This window comes from Bombus vancouverensis, chromosome 1 (assembly GCF_051014615.1).
Source record: "Bombus vancouverensis nearcticus chromosome 1, iyBomVanc1_principal, whole genome shotgun sequence".
Classification (NCBI taxonomy): Eukaryota; Metazoa; Arthropoda; class Insecta; order Hymenoptera; family Apidae; genus Bombus; species Bombus vancouverensis.
The window spans coordinates 12,234,471-12,253,109 of NC_134911.1; the positions used below are offsets into that span (position 1 = coordinate 12,234,471).

An 18,639-nucleotide genomic window follows, 5' to 3' on the forward strand; every position below is an offset into this window, starting at 1 on the left:
GAAAAGTCTGAAAAGATTCGTTATATATTTCTACCTTACTAGTTAATTCTAACGATCATTCATGATTTTTTTATATTTTGTCTCGAACCTGTCCCGCTTTCTCTCTCGCCGAAGAACCTTTGAAAAATAGCCGTGGAGAGTGATCAAATCCTAACTCCGTACACTATGAAATCGGATCATTTCACCTACTCTAATCGATGGTACACAGAGGAAGGCGAGCGATCGCAATGCTTTCGTGTTAAATTTAATCGCACTAAATTTGATCGGTGTCCATAACATCGATTAGCGGCGGTATACCTACAATGTTACGAGGGCTGTGAAAGTTGTAGCTGGATGTGGCTCAGCTTGAGGGATCGGCAGTGTAACAGGGACAAAGTTTTCACAGCTAGATCGTCGTGTGTTGTCGTCTTTGTCGCCGTCTTCGTCGTCGTCGTCGTCGTCGTCGTCGTCGTAGCGTCGTAGAGGCTTAGCCGCCACGCGGCGCTTTATCAACGTTGTAACGAGCTGTCGGCGTTATTGCCGAGGTGTCTCCGTTACCACGGAAGCTGACGTGGCGTTTCTAATAAAACGATCGCGGCCGCGCCACTACCGCCAAGGTAGCCTGCATTGTATGTTAGGATCGTGGGAGGAGATGTTGGTAAAGGGCTCGTGTTAACGACCCAGCCAGGTTCCCTATAATCCTGAGGTGGATCAATTCCAGTAGACCAGCGAATCCAGAGTGAACGCCCACACGTTCCCGGAAGCTGCTGCACCCGGCTCGTTCCAGAAACGATCGAATTTTGATTACCCTATCCCTATTACCCTATCGCGTGATTTTATCCGCCGATTTCTTCGCTTCGGGTAGTCATGATCCCTTGGCGAGTCTGATGATTCGTGGGACTGACGTTGGTTTTGTCATGTACGAGACACAAGAAATCACGAAATTGACAGATCACCGTTGATCTCGCGTCGCAGTTCGAACGTTTCACAAATGGGGTAAAAAATTGAACTTTAAATATGGTAGTAAAATTTATTGTACGAATTCAAAATAGAGTGACGGTTCAGAATGTTATAACAAAAAAGGTGTTGAGTGCTGATTTGGTATACTAAGATTTGATCCCTCTGGAGGGGTTATCATCGGATGTATATCAGACACGGCTATTCTGTTACTATCTGGTTATTGTTTCGATGGCTGTGGCATGCAGGATGTTTTGTCTACCCTATTACTGCTTCTCAGCGTGTGACAGTTTCAATGCTGTCTTGTTCGTTTCTTAAGTAGTGTACCTATACATATGTTCAAATCCTTGTCGAGAGACTCACGGAATTCTGAGCGTGCCTTTAGGTCAAACGAACAAGTACATAGAAGGAAAAGGAGAGCACCACTCGCTCATCTGATGACATCAGTCATCCAATCATTTGTTCGTCAATTATATTGACACCAAAGGAGCTTCTTCAGGGTGAGCGAGAGCGAACGATTTGGCGAGCAAAAGTCAAGTGGCGAAAGAATACCTATTTATACTTCAATTTTATTAAAGTAGGGGAAGATTTCAATTAATGAAATGATCGAAAAATGGTATCTATTTCCCGAGGAATTATTTAAGTATCCGATTTAAATTGTTCGGATATGCAAATAAATAATGGGTTGAATAAAATGGATTTTTGAACATTCTCTTGGGAGGATAATGTATGTAATATCTTCGTTAACGCGAGCAATCGGCAACTAACTTTATTAGTTTGCGACGTAAATTCGTTTTCGTCTGCCAAATATCTCATAAATTGTGCACCGCAGTCTTATTCTAATTGGTTTCTAGCCGATTAGCTAATATGTTTTTAGGAGATTAATGTTTTAGGAAGTAGTGAAATTTCGAGTGCTGTTGACGATATAAATTTACGTAACTATTTAGCACGTTAGCTTGTGTACACATAAAACGCAATTACCGTTGCTAATCAAGCAAATAGCGGTGATTATGACAACGGGATTCGCAAGAGGACTTATTGTCGGTGAGTCCAGTAAACACTGCACCTCCATTAACGGTCATAGTCGTGTTTCTCTTGACTGTTTGTCTACGTTTGAGCAAGGGCTTCCTCCTTCGCCGTCTTACGTTCGCCGAGGCGCCACTTTGCCTTTATGTAAGTCCCTCTGCTACAATTTCCGTGCGTGAACTTTCTAAATCCGTTTTTTCACTTTTCACGCATTGATCTAGCCACCAACGCATTAACCTGTACGAATGTGACATACGTGCATGCATAATTAGCACCGAAAAAATTGACACCATTTTTTTAATTTTACTTATAAAGATCTACGAGCTATAATTTATGTGGAATAAAAGCTGACTTTCCAGAGTACGCTTTTTTGAAATATTTTTTAGATCTTTGTTCTCTTTGTGTGTATTTTGTATCCTGGAAATCGAATTTTACTTTCTTCTTCTATGATTTTGTGTGTAGAAATTTTTCTTTTGTCCATAATCACAAGGAGTAGTTACAATTCTACGTTCATATTTTGACACTATGGGGAAAGGAAATTGTACACAAAGCCAAATGAGGAGGTTTAATAGCCTTGAGCAGCCAACATTTTAGTTCCAATTTAGACTGTCAGTCAAACACAGGGAACACAAATTGTTTGCTCACACAATATGAAGTCTCCTGTGAGTTGCCTCTCGAAATGGCTTTTCTGCTCTTGTTTATGTCTAATTTAAACGCAGCCATGGCTTCCTGCCTGCTGTACAACCCAAGATTGCCAGAATTTCTCTTCGAGTTCTAATAATTAACATCGACAACGTTAAATTAAATATAATTTGCAAAAATTTTTCGCGGAAGCAACGCTTTCGATCGAGGGAAGCGATGAATAATCAATGGCCGTGCATTTTCTAACAGAGAAAGAGAACCCCTGCTAATTAATGCAATCGATATAACCCTGCTTTTCCTCTCCTGACCGTCTAAAAGTTGGAAAATTCATTTTGCGCGTCGTTTCACTTACCGTCCCTTTTTAGGGCTGCAACTTTCAATTACAACCAAATCGATAGAGTTTACGGACCGCATGATATCCGACTTCTTATGAATTTATGAATTTTAAGTCTATCTAGAAAACTGATTCAAGGATTTTTAATGCCACTATGTTTTATTCGATCTTCTGGTCTGAGAGTTCTCGTGGAATTAAAAAATTTTCAGGGATTAATTCTCTATTCTTGCTCGATCGTGATTTAAGAATATTTAAATATGTATTTTTTGGAATGATGTTTGATATGATTTAATTCTCCGAAGGCAAAATAGGTCGTTGAACGTTGAAGCGAAGTTTCAACTTTGAAAATCGAGTGAGAAACCAAATGTCTAATTTTGTATTTAAAACCCATTAAGAATTTGATAGTCACCAAAATTTCAGATTTCAACTAATTACATTAAACGATCCTTTTAATTCCATTAATCTCAAGTTTTCCAACTTTCAACTGAAATAAGATTTTCAACTGTATCTATTAGGTTGTCCGAAAAGTTTCTTTCGTTTCATAAGATGATATATGAACAACAATTTCTGTTTTATATTATTTTATTGAATTAGGTATGATTTCGTTCTATTTCTATTATTATGTTCGTGCATAATTCAATAAACTAATATAAAACAAGAAACATTGTGCGTTTATTATTTCCTTATAAAACGAAAGAAACTTTTCGGACAACCTAATATAACAGAAATTCTTTCTCTAGAGAGAATTACACAAATGACAGAATTATGTATATCGCAAACCTGCAGGCTCCAGTTTCCATCAAATCAAAAAACATTTTAAATTTCATCCATTTCCTGTCTGGACAGCAGCTTCTTTATCCTCGATCAGCTGTTGTCTGTTCCCTCGAGGATTCCGCCCTGTTGTGACTTCATTTTCCTTTGCATAACACGAGGGTTGTGTCTGGTGCGTGTCGTCACGCGTCAAGCACGAAACAACGGAGGCAAACGACACCGTCCTTCCGGCGCAAGAAACGTGGCCGACATTAGAGACGTGTCGCGGTGCGATGTCGTCTAATTTCGCGCTACGCGATCTCGAGGTAGTTACTCGTTAAGCAAGCTACGTGTGTACACACATAGGTGTGTGTTGCAAATTACCATCTCTTGTCTCCATTAAATATCGAACAGATGATGTCTACGTATAGGAAAAGATCCGAATTATATGAATTGTGGATTCTTCTCGACCGAATCTTTTTCATTTCCAAGTGTACTGTCAGTCACAACTATCCAGATGCTTTGATTGATTCGTGGTAATCGTATTTGATTTTTGTCAATGTGTACAAGCGAATGAGAAATTAATCATTAGAAGCGACACTTATTACCTTTTTATGGAATCATCAGATTACAATGTTAAATTACTCGTCGAAAAGTATGGTAACAACATGATATTTGTGAAATAAAATACAGAATATGAATTAAAATGAAGTGCTACAGAATTTGAATAATTTAACTTTAAGATTATGTTACTTAATTCTATCATTTGCAACAATAACAATCGAACAGTAATAATTGAATTGTAGTTATTGAGTAAGAGTGTTGGAAAATTCCGCAGAGTTTATTTTTTAATTTTGTGAAGGATTTGATTATTGGTACTAAGATTGGAAGATTAATGAAGCAAGTTGAGGAAAGTGGGAAGGTAATGGGAAAGACATTTGTATTAAAAATTCAGATTTGAAAGGAGACGAGTGGTTTTGTGTACATTAGGGACGAATGGCGACGTTATCGCAGAGTCATATTTACAGAAAATGTCGAAGAGTATCACGGTAATATTCTGCTATCTCGTAATACGCCTCGGGGACATTCTTCGTGGTTCCATGGAGACGTACCTACGTTTCTGACTCTCTATCTAAACTTTTTCATCTTTATCCAGAAGAAATTTCATTACGAGACCGCGTATGAATAGAACGTATGCAATTTTACGTAACATAGAAACCTTGCGTTATAACGAGTCGCAGAATACCATTATCTTTTATTTCTCATTAAGAAAAACACGATTACGAAATAATCAGAGAAACTTTTTCAAAAAATACCTATCCTACCTCCAATGGAAACAGTGATTATTATAAATAACATAAAGAAGTAGAAAATATATATTCAGATAAAATATACAATTTCTGCAACAAGTAAAAGAAAGAAACAAAATTCAAATGAACTTTCTTTGTATAAAAAGATTTAAAGAATGCGTCGCGCACGCGCAGTCGGCGACAGATTCGCAAAAAAAGAAAGGAAAAAAAGAAAAATTCGGAGAAGCTTTCTCTGTATGAAAAGATAAAGAAGGATGCGTCGCGCACAGAGAATCGACGAAAATTCAAAGAAACTCTCTTCGCATAAAAAGACTTACAGCATGCGTCACACACGCACAGTCGATGGTAATTTGGAAAATTCAAAGAAGCTTTCTTTCTCTGTAAAAAATAAAGAAAAACAGTCGCCGACGAATTCGTGGTTTACGTCAGGAATGCATCAGCCTGCGTCAAGTTACGTCGGATATAGTCGTCAGACACATGGCGGTATTACGAGGACGAATAGACGACGCGGTTCTGTTCTGCTGCAAGAAAGCCCCGAAGGATTTTGGCAAGCGGCGCCGAGAGATTTTGAGGACAGCATTGTCGACCCGACTCATTGTTCGCCTCATTGTTTCTCGTCACGTGCCAGCGTTCCTGAATTGAGTCCCTGCAAGAGAAACACACAACCAGGGTAAGCAGCCAGCCGAAAGTTTCCACGGAGGTGTATGGAGGTTGGAAGGGAAACGAGGAGGGAGAGAAAGAGAGAGAGAGAGAACTTTGGCGTTTTCGATGATAAATGATTCGACGGTGATAAATTAAGCCTCCTTCGCGAGATGCCGTAAAGTCTACCAGACGAACAGCAAGACTGCTTGCGTTTCTATCGTCTCGTTTGGCTCTTGTATCACGTATTCGCATAAATTTGGTAATCCAGCAGAGATGAGTCTTGCGAAGCTTTCCACGACCGTATCTAGCGATTTTTCTGTCGAAAATTTCTTTCTGTAGTCTAGATATTATTTGTCGAATTCTATGAATATTTTATCCTCCTTATTTACCATTTTCAAACTGAAAGAGGCTGCTATCTTGTAACATCGTTCTTGTACTATCTCCATCTTTTTTCGTGAAATTGAAGACATTTTCTCATTATTGTCATTATTCGTTTTTATTGTTTCGTCATGCTAGAAAATGCTAGAAATTAAAAATCATAAATTATAAACGCTATGAAACAATAAACTGAAGAAGATTAAAAGGGTAAAAATTATAAATTGCCTTCACTTATAAAAGCAAAAATAAGAAAACAAGTATCGAAATCCTGTAATTTAATCCAACATCGTGATTTGATTCAGTGTGAGGGTCGTCGCAAGTTCGCGGCTCGCGATTGAGCATCTCGAGTATCGAGCAGCAGGTGGGCTCGTTCGGTAGAAACGTTTAAGAACGTCGACGCGAGACGGCTGAAATGTTTCTTTTTCAGAGGCGAATATCTGTTTCGGTGGCGCGTTGGCAGGTAATTCGTCCCGCGCGAAGGATGGATCGATCCTTGTGGTCCCTTTCTCGTGGCGCGATACGAGCAAAAGAAAACACGCTCGGAACCGGCGAATAGAGAGAGAATACGTTTTTCCTTCCGGTGTGCCGCATCCGCGGCGACGGATCATAAATCGTCGCCCTTCTCGAGCGTGCACTTTCGCGGACGAGTATATTTAATGTCTCGCAAACTCCTTTTCTGGAGCCGGAACATCACAAGACGAACTTTACGTCACGACGATCCACTTGGGAGAACAATAAAAAAAGTAGAAAAGGCAACCAAATATAAAAAGAGGAGAAGTTGGCCAACTGATGGCATCGAGACTTTGTAACTGCCTCGAAGTTGCGAGATAAGTGTTTCCTATTCTGTACTCGTATCGGTTTATTTTTATAAAAAGATGATCGTGGCTTAGTACTTGAATCGCAGAAACTTTCACTGCACCTAGAATTTTCTTACCGACCATTTCGATTTCCCTTAGTTTATTCCTTGATATTTATTTTTTCTAATTAAATAAAATTACGCTTTCCTTCTTTTCTTGGTATCATTCTTTTCTATTTTAAAGGAGAAAACAGAATTTTCTTAATTATCTAAATAATATGAATGAAATGTTTCTTTTTTTCATACATTTTATTCATAAATTGTTTAAGAAATTTTATGCATATAAATATATTCTCGAAATATAAAACATCAAAGTTCTAGGACCAGAAATACTAAAATAATGCGGTAGAAAAGAACAAAAACAATAAAAATCACGATTTCACATGTAAGTGCAGATGGAAGATGGTTAGTAAATTTGACAAGTATCTTCTCTGGAAGTCTCGTAGGTGGAGCACGGATTCTGCAGTCTGGATGGCGTGGCTACATCGTTGCAATAAATAATAATCTCCGCCTATGTTTACAGTTATGATATACGACCATATAACGTGTAAACTCCGTGAATCTTCTTCTCCGACCTCGACGAGTCGGAAGTTTTTTAATTTCACACTGGTCGCAATCAATTCGTGACTCGGCTATCAACCAGGTTCAGGAACCAATAATGCAAATTCATTCTCGTTTTGCCAGTCACAATTACACCATTCGAATAAGTTCACACGTTCACTGTCGCATTCATTATACTTAATTATTTATACGTTTATTATGCATAGAAGCAACATCAAATATTGTCTCTGTGCTATTTCTTCATTATAACGTTATATAAATTTGTTTTATTGTCTTATTTCCAGGCAAGGTGAAAAGGTATAGTTATGAAAGTTTCAAAAAGAACGAGAGTTAGATAACACGATATTATTGTTTCACTTTCGATTGGTCTCCTCTTTAACCAGACAGTTTCATTCAAAAGAAGACAATCGATCGACAAAAAGCAATTGGTGGTACATTCTCTGACTCATTCTCGTTTCATAGTACTTATCGTAAATGCAGATTAAAGACGCGAATAGCGAATATATCAAGTACGACCGATTCTTCGAATTTCTTATAATACCATTTCTTAACCACCCATAAAAGACGAACATCGTGACGAAAAAGAAAAAAATGTTCTCCGTCTAATTTTCGACGTAGCAGTCTAAATCCGTTGCAATTCGAATATATCGTCGAACGAGGATTGGTAATCGGCCAAATAAGCCGGCCTGGATGCAAACTTGCCACCGCGACCATTGATTCTCTCCTGTAATCGTATATTCCGCGATACGCGACGAAATCACCGCAGCGATCGTTGCGGCAAGCGAACGCGGCACCGATTTCGAAACCGGTCAGCCGGAATTCGAGTCACCTAAAATCGAAAATAATGTAGAAGGGTACGAAACGAGGCGTTTACGTGGTGTGGTTAGAACGCGTTTCGATTCATTTTCTTCCTCGATTTCCGATTAATTATCGACGTGCCCTGTACACACGCGTCAACACGGGGCCCCGAATTCGATTTTCAAAAGCGACCAACGCCGATCGACGATTCCCGTGTCACGGTCCTCGACCTCTCGAACGTCGCTTCCCATTCGTTATCGCCTGATCTAATTGCTGGGTGAAAATGACGCCGTGGCCAGGAATCGCGCGAACTCGGCCACCGGTTCCCGGATTCGCGCCACGCGACACCGATAGACCCCGATTCGATCGTGTTTTAGCGTCGCGTTGCGGCTCGCTTTAAATAGTAGCGCTATGGTATGGGGTTGACGCGTACGATGTGCTCCGCATTCTCTCATTTCCGCGCTTTGAACAGGGGTAAAAGGGAATACAAGAGGTTGAATATGGAAATTCGAAGGTTTATCGTGCGTCGCGTATCAGGAACAATCGTGTTTTTCTGTATTTGTTTCTTTTTTATCGGGTGAGAAAATTCGGTTTTAAATTTGACGAATGTTTCGAGAATGATTTCATCTTTAGGAATGAAGGAAGATTTTTATATTCTTGATAATCGTGGCGTAACGGTGGTTTTAAATATAAATTCACATGGAAATTTCCAAATTTGTAGTTGATCTCAATAATTGCAAGAATTAAGGATACATTTGGTGATATTACGATTGTAAATTCGTAAATCGTAATGCATTCAAATTCGTACACATAGGTATCTATATTTAATTTATGATCGAGCATTTTGTTCAAGCACGACCTTATAAATCTACAAAATTCCTACGAGAAACTTCATGAAAATTTCCACAAGGAATGTTCATTTTGATGAATCCTAGTTCCAGTGTTAAATTAACCAGTTCACCTTTATCCCTCTCCCCTCGAAAACTTCTCTCTCAAACGTAAACCGTACAATTCGTGCAACGAGGAAATTCTACTGACCGAAACTTCTTCCCTAGCCCTGACTGTAATCCAGGTTTACGTGCATACGAAATATCCTCATCAATATATAATAGGCTGGTGAATGGTTCGTTTGTCCATCGAAATGCAGGAACAGGATGGAGCCGTAGGCCGTCGTTCGAGTAAACGTGACCTCAAAATCAGTATGCAAATTCGTCGAATAATTATTCCGTGTGACCGTCTCACCCTGAGGCTGTCGCGGATCCATCTGATTTAGGGTTGACCCGAGGGGTGTATTGGTGCGTGTTGCATCGTGTACGAAACTAGTCTGCGGGGTCAGTACGCGTACGTTGACCGTTCTCTTTGAGGTGATTGGTGAACTCCGGCTAACTTCGAAGAGGCGTTCGATACCCACAAAGATGTACTCCTGGGAGACATTTAACCGGGGTGAAATATGGACGTCTACAATTGGGAGGGGCTGCGGCCGTTGTCCGAAAATATCTACACGCTTCCGTGGATTAGTAATACACGTGCGTGTACGATTGTTTTGTAAATAAAGGAAACTTGGGGATGAGTAAATTATGGAAAACTTGGGGGTGAGTAAATTGTGGGTTCCTATGTATCTATGGGAAATTTGAAGATGCAAAAATACACGGAATGCACATAATAATCAAAAATATATGAACTATCCTATGTATTGTAGAATACTCGTTGTAATTGCACGTTTATGCAATCGTAACAAATTTTAACCGGTGCAAAAATGTACAGGATGCATATAATGTGGAGGATTGTAATTTGTCAAAATTTAGTAACGTTATTAATCTAGATATAAATACATATAAATAATATTAATTATCGTAGAAAAGAGTCCGTAGGGTTCAATACTAAACCAGATGCACCGACATGACCTGGCAAGCATATACCATGTTCAATTCACGGAGAGGAAAAAGCGATTATGTCGCAAAAACTAAGTCCTAACGGACATGAGCGTATGACGAAACTTTTTTCATTACACCGCATATGAAGCCTATCAAACGTGTCCCGGATTTATCGGCGACCGCGCAAGCGTACGCATTCTGTATCGTGTTCACGTTCGCGATATGTGTGCTATAATAGTGCACGCAAAACGGGCATTTACCGACTTGTACGTACGATAAACAACGTTGTAAACGCTTGGAAACTTGCCAGACCGTGTTTAATTAATCGGTAGTCCATTAGCGGCTAAAGTGATCAAGCGTATTTTCCTTTCGTCCGCGAGGACGACGAAATCCATTTGAAGATCGATAACAGACAACGACGGCTTTCGATCGTGGAAACGTTACTCGAGCCATGATTTCTTTCTTTCTCTCACTATGTAACAAGCGCACAGATGATTTAGCTACTCGTGGTCGAGCGTTCCCTTGATTCACGGTTGCTCTCAGCTAATGGCGGCGTTTCAAAGCAATGGGAAGAAAAGTGGGATGAGTATAAGTGGAAAAAGACAGAGCGAGAGAAGTAGTAGGAAAAGCATGCAGAAGCGAAAGCGCGGAGAAACGCACGAGAGGGGAAGAAAAGAAAAGGTTCTGCGACGAAAACGTCCTCTTCACCCTCGTCAGCCTTTAAGAGCGAATATATGCCGGAAGGGTGAGAATGGGACCGGCCACAGGGAGCAAGCGTTAGAAATATGTGAAAGTAAATCCCTGTTTATGAGGGTGATAAGGGTCGTCATTAGAGAGATCACAAAGGGAATCCGTTGGTTGGTTTCCGCGCTTTCTGACGGAAGTTACTTACCCGTCCCTGGCAATATTATTCGCCTTTTCTCTACCTTCTCTAGTAGCGGTCAGATAATTACACTCGTCAAAGGGTCTCCGTTAACCTCGAGAGTTTCGATATTAAAAGTCTCTCGAACGAAAATGAGAAAACAACCCCTTCCGTACCCTTCGACGTTGGCAAATTAGTCATCCAAGGATCTTTTAGCTATCGTCGATCCAATTTTTAGGGCTTTCTATTTTCCGTTGATTCTCCTTCGCAGTGTAAATAATTCGTCTCAACGTCCCCTGAAGTAATTCACTCGAGCGAAATTTCTTTCTTAATCTTTCCGCCGACCGTTCCGCAGGGTGACAAACGACGATCGTATCTTCCTCTTCCTCTTATTCCGACGATGTTTTGGCGTCGGTTTCAGGGCCAGGGCATCGAGAGAGCCGTGTGCAACGCTTGCGGACGTGCACAGAGCTTAGCTGTAAATTTATTTTCCAGCGGGCAACCGGAAGTCCCGGCGCAGCTACTCGAGAAGCCCCTCTAGGCTAGCCGGACACTTGAGCTTTCATTGTTTACGGCAGATAGTGAGGGTTGGTCCGGGGGTTGCAGTTTTCCCAAGAAGAGGTTAGTCTGACCGCTTCCATTTCTCTGCACGGTCGAAGCTCGACCCCGTTTCCCGTACTTTTCACCTCGTCCTTCAACCGGCCTGACCGTATCAAGCGACTCGAAACCTACTCGCTGTCTCTTTTCAGTTGTCCACCAAGAAAGGGTAACTCGCAAGAGGGAAGATCTTTGGAACCGAGTGATATAAATGACTCGACTTCTTCCCTGCCGCTTAATCATCCGAATGAATTTTGTTCTTCGTACCTTCTTGACGAAGTCTTTTGAGAAAGTGATAGTACTCGAAGTTATAAATTGGTACAGGTTAACGCATTAATGGAAGCTAATATCTCGCTTTTCATGAGTGTTGTTTTATTAGATAGATTAATTATCAACGTCTGTAAGAAAAGGACCATGTCTTATGTTTGTTTGAATTAGTAATAGTTCGTCTTGGTTGTAGAAACTTCTGGTTTCCTATTTGAATTTTATTTTATTTGCTTATCTCTAGAATAAAATCAAACGAGTTTGTTAATAGAAATTATTAGTTCTCAGAATTCCATTTATGCTAAAGGATTATAATGAATTGCAACACCTTGTTCTCACGAGCAATCAAAATATTTTTAAACTTATTTTTTACTGCGAAATTTGTCAAACATGCCGTATAATACTTAGTACATCGGTGTTTTAAATTACATATATGGGTCCTATTTTATCATTTTCCGTGTAGTAAGCTGACGAAAATTCTTGTTCTTTAGCAGACCATCGTTCGTGAATATTTGACCGAGGTCGAAGCAACGAGCTGAATCTACTTATTCTTCAAAAATTCAACAGTTTTATGGAGGCGGACCTTATTTAATGCTTTTCTATGCACGTGCCAGCACCGACAGGTCTCGTAATTCCGTCAGGCTTAAAAAGAAAATATCGGATTCTGTGTCCTTCTCGACGACGACAACGATGGCCGCAAGCGTCAGCTCTGCAAAATTTCATACGTCTACTTTATATCGCGCGAGTATCTCGTTATTTCGTCTCAATACCACCTTCCCCGGGACACAAGAAAAATATTCCACGGACCCTTGCTCGTCTTACTACTTATCTTCGCAGTTTCGTGTTCCTCGTTGGCGAAAATTATGAAAAGTCGTCCACCAACCGGATCATTCAACGTTTTCAGCTTTGTTAAAGATTGTATGAAATTTTCCTTTTTGTCTGAGTGGTTGATTTTAATGACAGAAATGTAATTATTTATATTGTTAGCGATTCGCAATCGAATATTTCCTTCTGTAGTCCTTGTATCCTTTACCATGGAAAATTGTTGGTATTTTTGCGCGTTCAAACACGCTGTTTGCCGAAATACTCGCCGTAAATAAATATTGTATTTCCATCGAGGTATTCTCATACGTTTGACTTGCTGTTTACCGATACACATTCGCATCGATCGACAGGTCGCAGGAACAAGTTGGTTTTTAATGGCCCTACGCGAATTCCGTTATCTGTTGGTAGAAAACGATCGACTTGGTACAGCTGTGAGAAATTTCGCCTCTGAAAGTATTTTTCAATAATGTTTCGCGGTATGATTGTTAAGGAAGCAATCAATAACAAGTATCTCGATCTGTGCATTAACATCGACGTATGGAAGGAGTAAAAATACACATGTGGCGATCGAAAATCCAATAAAAATCGAGTCATATTGGTCAACTCTGTAAATTGAAAAATAGAAAAAGGTATCATCGATATTTATTCCATCTTCTCACGATAAATGAATTTATGGAAATAAATCATTCGTTTCTTAAAACTTGAACGTTAATCGTGTATTTCTATAATGAAATAAAAAAAAAAAACAATAAAAGTGTAGTTAATTAATTTCTTAATTTTTTGAAATTAGGAGATCAATAACAAGCGAAGTTGATTAATTCCAAGTGCTTTTTAAAAAAAAACTCAATTCATAAATGGTAATTAGTTCGTTCTAGTAACATATTGTACCAGTAACTTATAATGTATTTACGACTTGTAAAATTTCGCTAATAATATTAATTTAATTGTGCAAGAGGCCATCAAGAGCCAATTGCCACGTGCCGCTTCCCCTTGAATAGAAGAGGGATTGATCGCGATAGCTCCGCTTTCGTCCATAAAAGAGCTAATGACGGCTTTGAGAGCCGATCGGTCGCGACGCCGAGGAATAATCCGTCGATCTGCGAACACGGCTGTTCAGATAATCGAATTGTTTAGCACGGCATTCGGTAATACTCGATGGCGGACAATCGGAATGGTACGGTTCGCGAGGACCCATGCGTAACGGAAAGCCTCGGTCGACCTATTGGAACGTGCTCGCTTTGTTCGCGTGCCAATTGCAGCCGTTAATTGGCTATAGCCAATAAAGCGTTGATTAGCAGCCGGCCAGATATATCCAGGGATCCCACTATCTATGTCGTGGCTGTGCTTGTAGCTGCGTGTTGGCTTAACGCTTCATCAAAATGGCGTCAAGTTTATCGATTGCTCGCCCCTGTCCCGTCCACGTCTACTACACATGTTTAATTTCGAACACGAGGATCTTCTGTTTGAGTTCGCGCCACTTGACGCCCGCGTCCCGAGCGCTACTTACGCGCTTCGACTTTCGCTCGAGTATCGATGACACTTCTCTCTGGTCGAATTCTCTTTTTGTACGATGCTCTTGCCTTACGATGTCGTGTCACGCTTATGATATGGATCATGGATTATAATTGTGAAGAAGAAAGGCGAATTGTATTCATGGCATGGGCTAGTTTGAAATCTTCGATAAATTTTTAGTTTCTATACTTTGTACTTAGATTGAAGATCTCTGAATGGAAGTTACGTAGGATGTCTGGTAGCTTGTGACGATGAAGTAAGAGCATATCTTATATCGTACGATATTTGTCTTAGAAGTTAATTTTTGTTAATGTAACGAGAAAGAATTTCACGGGTCATAAGGTGAAAATTCGGTTAGTCAAACTTAACGTTTAATAGAACGAAGTAGATTGAACACGATTTCGCAGTATTCTACAATAATTCGAGAGTGCAATGATTTATATCTTTTAGTCCTGATATTTTAACAACTTTCGCAATCTTCTAGACATTTGTCGCAGGAAGTTCTCGAGCTAACAACAAGACATCTGAGAATCTACGCTAGTTGCAGTTCAAGTGCCGTATCTAACTTGGATTAGTACCACTTACGCGTAACGTTTCTGGGTATCGCACATGGTTACGACGTTTGTTCGGCGAACTTCGCCCGTTATAATCAGTCTCGATGTAATCGTTAGATCCTCGGAAGAAATTCCGATGCGTCGTGGCGGTTTGCGTACAATTCGATGATTCGCACGCAGACGTGACGAGCATCTAGAATGGTTTGAAAGGCCGGACCAGTGCAGAGCTAGCCAAGCGCAATGAACTCGGCCGTTTGCCAGTTATAATTGGTACGTGTAACTACTACTGCCAGTTAACAATGGTGGTTGTCGATGAATGAATTCGCGGCTGATGCAAAGACCTATCCGACACGTGAGTTGCGTGGAATTGTTGCCAAGAACGAGAGGAATGTCCGTTAAGGTGATTAACGTATTATATGCGCGATGAATTTATTATTTTTTCTTCTCATAAGTACAACAACGTTCGTTCATCATAGTTACTCAATTATTAAAAAGAATGTTTTTAGACGGTCACACGTGTTTGTTTTTACAATTTTCAACTTTTCTCTTCTTACCAAATTTTCTACTAAATTCCACGCTGTTTTTTCTAGTTGGACGAGAAAAAATACTGTTCACATTTACACGTATGAGATAGGATACGCCCACAGAGCTGGATCTATTCGCGGGACGTTCGAGGAAGTCGTCTAACTATCGCGTATATCGTTCAGCTCGAACGTTCGAATGCACGCTCCGAATGCGAGGCCATCGTCTCGCGTTATCGCGCTGCGTACCGTATCCACGGGTCTGAAATCGACGCTGAAAATATTTTCCTCGTGAACGGGTCCTCGCCAACGTATTTCCCTGTCGCCATATGGGTGCGCACATGCAGCCGGAGCCCCGTAGCAGCACTTCGCCTCTCGTTCCTTTTTCACCTTGTGCGCGTCGACACGAGAAAGAGCTTATGCCGCGTTCACACGCGACGCTCTTAGCCGCCTCTCACCTGGCACGATCTATTAATTTGCTCGAATTCCCCGATCCTTTTGCTCCTTTTACTCGTTTTTCGCTCGTCTGTAATAGCGTCACGCTGCGCTCCCGCGAGTTTTAATTCCGTCCTCGTGCACCGTTCAAATCGATCGAAGGACTTCCCCTTTTCGCGCTACTTCTTGCCAAGATTGATAGCTCGTTGCCTTTTCCGTGTCACTGGGTAGCGATATATTAGGGAAATTCGATTTGTGTATTAAGAAGGAACATTTGCGAATGGCGAAAAAACTGTTGATTCTTGGAAAAAAGTTGTTGAAGAAATGCTTGATGAAGGGATTGATTACTTAGTGATATTTGTGCATTATAAACGTGGTGATATTACATGTATATGTAATTATAGCATGTTGACGTATATAGGAGTACACCAATATGCGTAGAATATGTTGTAATATACATGTATGCATATTTAAAAATGAATACAACTAAACAATGAAATCCGAATAAAATTTTCTTTCATCTTCTAAACGCTATAACAAGTAAATGCCTTTATCGTGAAACTTCATCCTGCAAATGTCATCTACTTTCTACAGCTTCGATCGATGCACCTTTCAATTATTCAATTACATCATCTGCACACGATGTGATATTAAATTCCATAATTCTCCAGGAACATAAAATTTAAGAGAACAATAGGAAAAGGTTAGTGATTCGCGTTAGATACACTCTCTAACGCGATTCTCCATTGTAGTCGAACGTTTACGAACGAAACTACGAGCGAAAGGTATTTTTCCAACGGGGCGAACACCACTCCGACTAGATTTAATAGCAAACAGACAGTGGAGATACTTCTTTCTCCGTGGCCCCATTCTATTCTTAATTGTTTTTCTTTATCCGTCCGAATTTACAGTGCAATTTTCGCGCAGCTGACTCGGATAATACAATTTTCCCTGGGACACGACTTAAATCGCCGGCCGCGCCGTTTCAACGATAAACCGTTTCACTGGCGTGATAGCTTTTTAGTCCCGCGAAAAAGCGTGGCCGAGTCCAGGGAACAAGTTCTCCAGGGCTGGAGATGAAAATGAGATCGTCCGAGAAACGAGGTCTGCTTAGACCTTAGACGACGTGTTTAATGCTTTCATTAAGGAGACAGAGACGGAGAAGTGAAAAGGAAAGAGAAAAAAGAAAGCAAAAACAGACACGAGAAGGAACACGCTTCTACGTGATAACGCTTTCTTTGCTCGTCCATTTTGCTTCGATCTTTCTGCAGTGCTTTCATTGAAAGCGCTCGTACGTAACAAAAACGAACGTTGTCAAATTTTTTAAGCTTGTACATAACGTCGTATGCATTCTCATAGCCAGAATCTAAACTTAGAATATGATGAAATCGATATGAAAACTATAGAGATGCACATGATAAATCATATTTTCATATTTTCACATTTTACTACTAAAACTGTCTGCTTGCTTTTCAGACTATTAACTCGCGTGAATTCGGTTATGAGATAGCACGTGTAACAATTCGCGCCGAAACTAACACGTTGTATGTAACTTTTACGTGACAGGTTGACATGCTAAAGCATTCGTTGCATTTTACATGTAGTACGTAGCTGCGACTCTGTGATAACTTTCTGTTATATTTTCTACTTTGAGTGACAAGTTAGAAGTATTTGCGTGATCAGAAAAATGACACGGCGTCGTGTTTAGATATTTTGATGTGGAAGCTTCGCAGATTAGATCTCATTGAAAGTTAGCAAAATGCTACGTTTTCATCATGGAAATGTATGGACTTTCCGATATCCCGTGATATGAATAGCATGACACCATTTCGAATGCTACATGTGAATAGCCATGAAGTAGATTACATTTCTAGAATTTGTTTGTTGAATATCACTTGCGTCTATGTAAAACCTGAGATGAAAAGCAGTAAGTCTCGAGATTGCGTTTTTTTTTCTTTTTTTTTTTTTTGTAGAAGACTACCATTCTGCAATAATATAGATGTTATAACTATAAATATAATTATATAGATAAATATTCTAGCAGATATGTAATAAAAAATTCATCAAAATCCAGTGAGAGCCGAATATGTACAACAACGTATAAAGGAAAGTTTTGCTCGTTAACAGCGTTACAATAGGCTTTTAATTCCCCGTTTATGGTTACCGGCTCGATCCAATATCTCTAGACGCTGAGCATTGTTCGAGACGACGAGGATTGTGCCGCGTGCGTCCGTCGATTGACGTTTCATGAATTGTCCGCTCGTACATCACATAGACAATGTGTGTATTGTGCGTGGCGCAGGGACGTCGTGGTATTGTTAGGTCATCGTGTTCACGCAAACAGGAAAAAATCGTATCCGCATATTAATCTCGTGCAGTCGAATCGATCCATGGGGAAGCTGGTCGAGCAATTCCCCATGGAATTGAAAAAAGCTAATACTCCATCTATATGATCCGACATTCAGCCGGAAATTACGAAACATCGACGTTGACCTGGTTGATTGTTTGCTCGATATTTTATAGTGGAAACGACGCGGTAAAAGGAAATAGGCTTGATCGGTTAACCTTTCGATTAATTGCATATTTAAATTTGAAGAATTCGTGCACAGTATACCAATTTTAATTTTTATCTCGTCCATGTGCCATAAGATCCTTCGATTTTCTCCTCGACTCTGTTAAACTTTCATCCTATAAACCTCTGCTTCCCGGTGCTTTCACTTCGTCTACGCTCCTTAACCTTTCTTCGCTTTTTCTTTTCCTCACCATGCAATCACCCTGATACCATCTGGGAACACTTTGCAACTGCACGTTCCTGTCACTCATCTTCTTGAACGAATTCGAGCTCATCTAACGGTTGACCGCAACGAGAAAGATCGAAAGGACGAGGACTATGCATTTGGTCGTGACTATCTTAATATAGTCTGCTAGTGACTATCTTAGCATCGGTGACTATCTTAGCTAG

General features: G+C 40.2%; 1 protein-coding gene and 1 long non-coding RNA gene across 2 annotated transcripts in view; one reads left to right on the top strand and one right to left on the bottom strand.

The window, feature by feature from the left end:
* The window catches only part of hiw (MYC binding protein highwire), a 261,195-nt gene that overhangs the window by 140,314 nt on the left and 102,242 nt on the right, over positions 1–18,639 (top strand). The window lies entirely within an intron of this gene.
* On the bottom strand, positions 5,051–6,202 carry LOC143302870 (uncharacterized). Its single transcript, XR_013058703.1, has 2 exons — positions 6,030–6,202; positions 5,051–5,956 (listed from the first exon to the last, which is right to left on the bottom strand). It is a non-coding gene; the product is annotated as an uncharacterized LOC143302870 (long non-coding RNA).